At 46.8% G+C, this 7,209-nt stretch overlaps 1 protein-coding gene across 4 annotated transcripts in view; it reads left to right on the top strand.

Moving 5' to 3' along the window:
* Positions 1 to 562: 562 nt before the first annotated feature.
* LOC137304138 (mitogen-activated protein kinase 8) overlaps positions 563 to 7,209 on the top strand; it is a 103,738-nt gene continuing 97,091 nt past the window's right edge. For 2 of the 4 annotated variants that reach the window (XM_067972630.1, XM_067972631.1), the window contains exon 1: positions 563 to 720. The gene's annotated coding sequence lies outside the window, so the exon portion shown is untranslated. The remainder of the gene's footprint in view (positions 721 to 7,209) is intronic. The other 2 variants (XM_067972628.1, XM_067972629.1) reach the window with 1 other exon arrangement.

Here is a 7,209-nt window from a genome sequence, read left to right as displayed (position 1 = left end):
TTTTTAATAGCATTGCTTATTAAGGATGGAACTATGAATGGTCATTTTACACAGTAGAGCTGTGCATATTGTCAGGTTGCGAGAATGATTTGATATGGGAGTTTCTCATAGCTTGTTCAGAGTGAGGGACATGATGTGGGGGAGATTTGAAAAGATGCAACTAATTTAGAGAGAACAATAGAAATAGAGAGAGAAAATAATGTTTACCTGTTTATAATTTGCCTCCATCCTGTTGACCATAATTCCTACTCCTAATTCTGAATAAACCTCTGGCTTTCACATATTGTGTGTGGGGGGGGGGGGGGGGGGGGGGGGAGCGCGGGTGACAGTCCCGGTGCGCGTCCTCGCTGAGCACCAGGCGCGCGGCCGTGGCGCCGGGGACGCGCACGCAGGGGCTGACGCTGAATAAACCTCTGGCTTTCACATATTGGGGGGGGGGGGGAGCGCGGGTGACAGTCCCGGTGCGCGCCTTCGCTGAGCACCAGGCGCGCGGCCGTGGCGCCGGGGACGCGCACGCAGGGGCTGACGCTGTTTTTTTTTTTGCGCAGTCGTTGCGCGCTGACGGGACTGAGAGGGACCGGTTTCGGTGGGGAAGCCGCAGCCGCCGCTGTCACCGCCGTCGTGTTCGTCCCTCCCGCAGTCCCGACCCGCCGCCTCACGTTTAATTTGTATCGGGGATACCGGAGCGATCGGATCGGGGACCGCCGGGGCGGAGGAGAGGTGAGTGAGTGAGTGGCGGGGACTCGGTTACCTCAGGCCCGGCTTTTACCGGACGGGGGGGGGGCCTCTGTTTACAGCTGGAGATGGCCGGGGCCCGGAGGGTCTGATTCCCGGGCCGAGGGGAAGGGAGAGTGAGTGAGCGGGGGGGGCGCCGCCCCTCCCCCGGCTGTTTACTCCCGGACTCATCCCCTTGTTTACTCTCAGTTTCGCTGCAGCGTTCCCGTGAAGTCTCTCGGGTTCTCTCCCCTTTCCCAGATGCTGCAGAACCCCCCCCCCCGGGCAGCAATAAATCGCAGCGCCGCACTCCCCGCCGCCCCCGAATCACCCTTTCTTCCCCCCCCCCCCCCTTCCCCCGGGCTCGTTATCACCCCCCCCCTTCCCCCGGGCTCATTATCACCCCCCCTTCCCCCGGGCTCATTATCACCCCCCCCCTTCCCCCGGGCTCCTCATCGTCACCCCCCCCTTCCCCCGGGCTCCTCATCGTCACCCCCCCCTTCCCCCGGGCTCCTCATCGTCACCCCCCCTTCCCCCGGGCTCCTCATCGTCACCCCCCTTTCCCCGGGCTCCTCATCGTCACCCCCCCCCTTCCCGGGCTCATCCCTCATCCCTTCCCGGGCTCATCCCTCATCCCCCCCCCTTCCCGGGCTCATCCCTCATCCCCCCCCCTTCCCGGGCTCATCCCTCATCCCCCCCCTTCCCGGGCTCATCCCTCATCCCCCCCCTTCCCGGGCTCATCCCTCATCCCCCCCCTTCCCGGGCTCATCCCTCATCCCCCCCCCTTCCCGGGTTCATCCCTCATCCCCCCCCCCTTCCCGGGCTCATCCCTCATCTCCCCCCCCTTCCCGGGCTCATCCCTCATCCCCCCCCCCTTCCCGGGCTCATCCCTCATCCCCCCCCCTTCCCGGGCTCATCCCTCACCCCCCCCCCCTTCCCGGGCTCATCCCTCATCCCCCCCCCCCCTTCCCGGGCTCATCCCTCATCCCCCCCCCTTCCCGGGCTCATCCCTCATCCCCCCCCCTTCCCGGGCTCATCCCTCATCCCCCCCCCCCCTTCCCGGGCTCATCCCTCATCCCCCCCCCCTTCCCGGGCTCATCCCTCATCCCCCCCCCCTTCCCGGGCTCATCCCTCATCCCCCCCCCCTTCCCGGGCTCATCCCTCATCCCCCCCCCCCCCTTCCCGGGCTCATCCCTCATCCCCCCCCCCCCCTTCCCGGGCTCATCCCTCATCCCCCCCCCTTCCCGGGCTCATCCCCCCCCCTTCCCGGGCTCATCCCCCCCCCTTCCCGGGCTCATCCCCCCCCCTTCCCGGGCTCATCCCCCCCCCTTCCCGGGCTCATCCCCCCCCCTTCCCGGGCTCATCCCCCCCCCTTCCCGGGCTCATCCCCCCCCCTTCCCGGGCTCATCCCTCATCCCCCCCCCCCCCTTCCCGGGCTCATCCCTCATCCCCCCCCCCTTCCCTCATCCCCCCCCCCTTCCCTCATCCCCCCCCCCTTCCCTCATCCCCCCCCCTTCCCGGGCTCATCCCTCACCCCCCCCCCTTCCCGGGCTCACCCTCTCTTTCCTCCTCCCCCCACCCCTCCGGCGGGCTCACCCTCTCTTACCCCACACCCCGGGTTTCCCTCCTGGCCAGCTGCAGGGAGATGGAGAGATTCGCAATGTGTCCAAAGCAGTCATTCGGTTTCCGTCCCTGCAATTCCGACGAAGCTCGTTCTTTCGATGTTGGTTGCAACATGTTTACTCTGTATAGTAATTGTGGGATCTGGCCTCAGTCCAACCAGCCTTGTGTTTTGGGGGAGCAAATAACCCTCCGGTCACAATCCAAGGTGTTCGCAATGACCAGATGTTTTATTAGAATTGTGCACTTTTTTCTATTCATATATATTTGGGCTCTGTAAAACTCAGAATTTATTGATTCTTCATTATTGATATTTTGTTGTTGGAGTCTTGCGTTTTTATCTATATTTTGATAATGTCCCTCCTCTGGTTATTGTTCCTCGTTATTTCTCTTGCTATGGCCCCATCGTTTTGAGCTATTCTTTTGTTTGCTTTAAAACACCATGTTACTTTCAATCTGATGGGAAGGTAAAAGCGAAACCTCGAATGTCGGCAGCGTCTCCCTCCCCAATTCAAACATATTTTACGAGACGTACAACAGAGCCTAATGCACAGCTAATGTCGTTCTATGATGTAGACACTGTATCAGTGGAAAGTGGTATTGTACAGCCTTTTGAATGAACGTCTGACAGTATTCATAATTGCAAACGAAACGCCGTTTTTGTATATATAGCATGCATACATTTATTTTCATTTTAACGCTTGGAATAGGTGGCTGATCTTATTTCAAATTCGTTCATGGTTGTTGAGTCGCGAATGGAGACTATTTTCTTGATGGAGGTTGCTCTCCAGCCTCTTGGATATAAACATTACACGGCTGAGTTGTCGTATTTACACCATTCTCTCTCTCTGTCACCTTCCCCCCCCCCCCCCCCAATTCCTTTGTTTGCGGTTTTCAGTGTTGCATGTAATACAGTGATCAGCAGCGTAGGAGAATTACATCTTTATTCGGGTTGTGTTGAGGTAGAAGTGCTAAAAGAAGGTTTATCCCAGCAGGTGGTGTTTTAGAGGTAGTTAAGTTTTAGCAAATGGAGAATGCAATGAAAGATTTTAATTGAGTTACAATTCTGTTTCATTTTAAAATGTTATTTCAAAAGGCAATGGTCCAGAAATATTGTAGTTTTAAAGTTTAATGTTCTTTGTTTTAAGGCAAATAGACTGGCTGCTGAATTTTATTTTATGTATATTTTATTACCCTGTTCTGGGACATTGATAGACCTTTTACAAAGTGAAATGTGTAGCTATTAAATATCCTGTCATAATAGTGAAGGTTATGTTACATTGCCCTAAACACAAAAAACTGTAAATCAGGAAATTCTCACTGTCAAATTTAGTCTTTGCTTATTTAATTGTCTGCAAATTTAAATTGACCACAAAATTAAATTTGCTTCAAATCTCTCATGCAGGAAAGTGCTGGCAGCCTCTGACTGTGAAACATTCCTTCCACCAATATTTCCTGACTTACAGTATGTTTCAAACACCATCTGTCTCTTTTCAAAACCATGTTTATAGGTGTTGTCAAGTCTTTTTTAATACAGCACTTGTTTTTAAGGCGGTGTGGAATTGCACTCTGCACCACTAGTGTCTGGCTCCACGATTGCTGGAGGGAAGTCAGCTTCCCATTGTAAACAAAGCTTGCGTTTGAGGATCTTGATATTACTGACAGAAGTAGAGCAATTTCTGTAATCAATCCAATTTGAGACTTTTTGGGGTGTGAGGGAAGAGGTTAAAGGTTAATGTGCTGTGTTAAATCTATGGTATGGAGGAATTTTATCACACATTGCTTATACCTGCACCTTGAAGAGTGAATGTATTACTGTCTCTTTTACAGTTGCAATTTCACTTCAGTATGTTAGCAAAGAAGTGCATAAACTGCTCAAAACATTGGACTTGCTGAATATTTTCAAAACACTGTGCTTTCATGGCTAATGATCACTACAGATAATAGAGTGGGGTTGTGGTGATTTGGGATGACCCAATAGATGAGGTGCTTATAAACTAGTCTATCTTAACATTTTCAAAAGAGGCAGATTGGTAGTTGCCATTTAAAAAAAATCATTTGGTCTCTGGACAGGTAGGGTGTGAAAGTTTTGTATTTGTGTAGTAGAAATTTTGTATTGGTTTCGTAAAACAGTAGCTATGTAGCACTGCATCTCTTTACAGGAAAAAGATTGTTATTCTAGATGGATTGTTATTCTAGCTTGAACTTTGTTAAAAGATTGATCCCAAAATGAATATAGGAAAACAGCCATTAAAGTGTCAGCTTTCAGTTTATGTTGAAAGGCTGTATTGAGGATGCTCATAAACATAAAGAAGTGCCTCATAAACTTGATAATGCTCAAAATGTAACTTTCCAGAATGCAGGGGTACTTTGGAACCCATCTGCTTTCATTTTTTTTGCAACATTTCACACTTGAACTTTGTAAGCAAATAAGATACAAAAATGTTGTATGCATCTATAAGTTTGCAAAGTATGAGTCAAATCCTTATTGATCAAGCAACGGTTTGCCTGGTTTTTGGCTGTCTTTCATCTGGAGTGAACCCAGAGATGTCAGTGTAGAGTTTGACTATTTAGAAGTGGAGCCCAGTTTTATCTCTGTTTTGTTTATAACTTGGAAAATGATAAGTAAGAAAATGTCAATTTAGGAGGAACTGGTGTTCCTGACTTATGGATCATTGATATAAAGGTCAATGTAATGTCTAGTGTATTTATTTTCTTCCTGACCTTGATGTATAGCTTTGGTATTCAACAAGGAATGTTCAGTTATTTTAATATTTAAGCCATTCCTAATGCAATTTGAAGAATAAATGATCTGCTTTGCTGCTGTATAGAGCATTAGTAGAATCAATCAATTAATTCTACGTGGACTGGGAATCATGTTGATCAGATGGGTCAAAGAATAATCTTGGTGTTTCAGATGATTTTTGTGTTGTTGATCAGCCCAGTGAGCATGCAACTATTCTATATTATTTATCTATTCTAATCTTGTGGCTTGGGTTGGTGAAGCGCAAAGGAGATCTGGCTAACCACTGCTTCTGGGGCTGTTGAGCAGTATGCCCAAACCAGTTGGCTAGCATTGCAGGTAATAGATCAGTGTTAGTCCGTTGACAGATGACGTAATTTGTGATGTGCTGTTGCCATTTGATGAAGAGTAGGCCACATCGATCAGGCATAATAAAGACTGATATTGCTGTACTTGGGGCCCTAAACCAGAGACCAAGTTTTAGCAGAAGAGTTTTGTAGGCTGATTCTTTTACCCTAGCATATTGTCAGAGGCTAAACATAATGGATGAGGGGAATACCAATTCTTCGGTTTACTTCTATGGTGGTGTTGTTGCAGTGAATGTTGCTTCCAGGTCTTTCCTTTTAATTTGAGGAAGCAGGGAGCAGAAGATTGTGTTTGTCTATTGTAGGACTATGATGACCTTTTTTGCAATAGTAGGGGAACATCAAGGCAATAGCGATCACAACATAATAAGGTTTAAGCTAATAATTGTGAGAATTAAGTTAGACGAAGAGCAAAGTAATAGATTGGGGAAAAAAGCTAATTATGAGTTATGGAACTAGGGAAGGTAAACTTGAAAAAAAAATTGACAAACAAAAAGAAAGAACAGCACTGGAAAATATTTTAAATATGATCAACATAGTTCAGGAACAATATATTCTGCTAAAAAACACGAACACACTAGCCAATAATGAGACACAACGGATGAATAAAGAGATAAGGATAATATTGAAACTAAAGAAAAAGGCACACTTTAAATACACAAACAATAAAGGAGAGGATGACAAAAGGGAATACAAAGAAGTTAGGGAAAGAAGTTTTAAAAAAAATTAGGAAGGCAAAGAGGAACTACGAAATGAAATTATCAAAGAATAGAAATAGTAAAGTATTTCATTGACGCATAAATAACAAAAGGAAAATTAAGATAGGGATAGGGCCATTAAGGGATGTACAAGATAACCCCACAGGTAATGACAGTGAAATGGCAGAAATATTGAATAGTTACTTTATCAGGGAGACTAACAACGTGGACATGATATTAGAAGAAGAGACCAAAAAGGATATCTAAGATAGATAAGAGGAAGATAATTGATAAACTAGGCAAACTTAGAGAGGATAAGACCCTGGGTCCGGATGGATTGCATCCATGCATACTTTAAAGGAGCTAAGACTGGTGTGCAGCTAATGCTGTTCCTATATTCAAAAAGGATATAGACCAGTTAGCTTAATATCAATGGTAGGAAAGATATTGGAATCTTTACTCAAAGATGTAATAGAAAAACATCTAGAAACCGAAAATATAAGTACAGAATTCAAATGGGAAGGTCATGCTTGACCAACCTTATTGAATTCTTCAAAGCAGCGGAAAGAGTAGACAAGGGTAATGCAGTGGACTTAATATACATGAACTTTCAAAAGGCCTTTGATAAGGTACAGCATAGTAGACTCAACTAAAGTCAGAGCATGTGGAGTCAAGCGACAAGTAGCAGAATGGATGACAAACTGGCTACAAAACAAAACATAACAAAACAGAGTATGGGTTAAAGGTAGTTACTCAGACTGGCATAAGGTGGGAAGTGGTGTTCCACAAGGATCGGTGCTGGAACATGTTGACTGTTGTCCAAATCATTTATGTAAATGATGAACTCGGGAATCGGAAGTACAATATCAAAATTTATGGACGACACCAAATTGGTGGGTATAGTTAATACTGAGGAAGACTGCAACAAAATACAAGACGACATTAACAAGCTTACAGAATTGGTGTGTAAATGGCAAATTAATTTCAATCTAGATAAGTGTGAGGAGATGCATTTTGGTAGGAGATATAAGGAGGCCACGTACTCTTTGGAAAATAAGGGATTTAGGGG

Source organism: Heptranchias perlo, chromosome 36, assembly GCF_035084215.1.
Source record: "Heptranchias perlo isolate sHepPer1 chromosome 36, sHepPer1.hap1, whole genome shotgun sequence".
Lineage (NCBI taxonomy): Eukaryota > Metazoa > Chordata > Chondrichthyes > Hexanchiformes > Hexanchidae > Heptranchias > Heptranchias perlo.
Note: the sequence above shows the minus strand (reverse complement) of the source record. Positions and strands in the feature narration are given on the sequence as shown.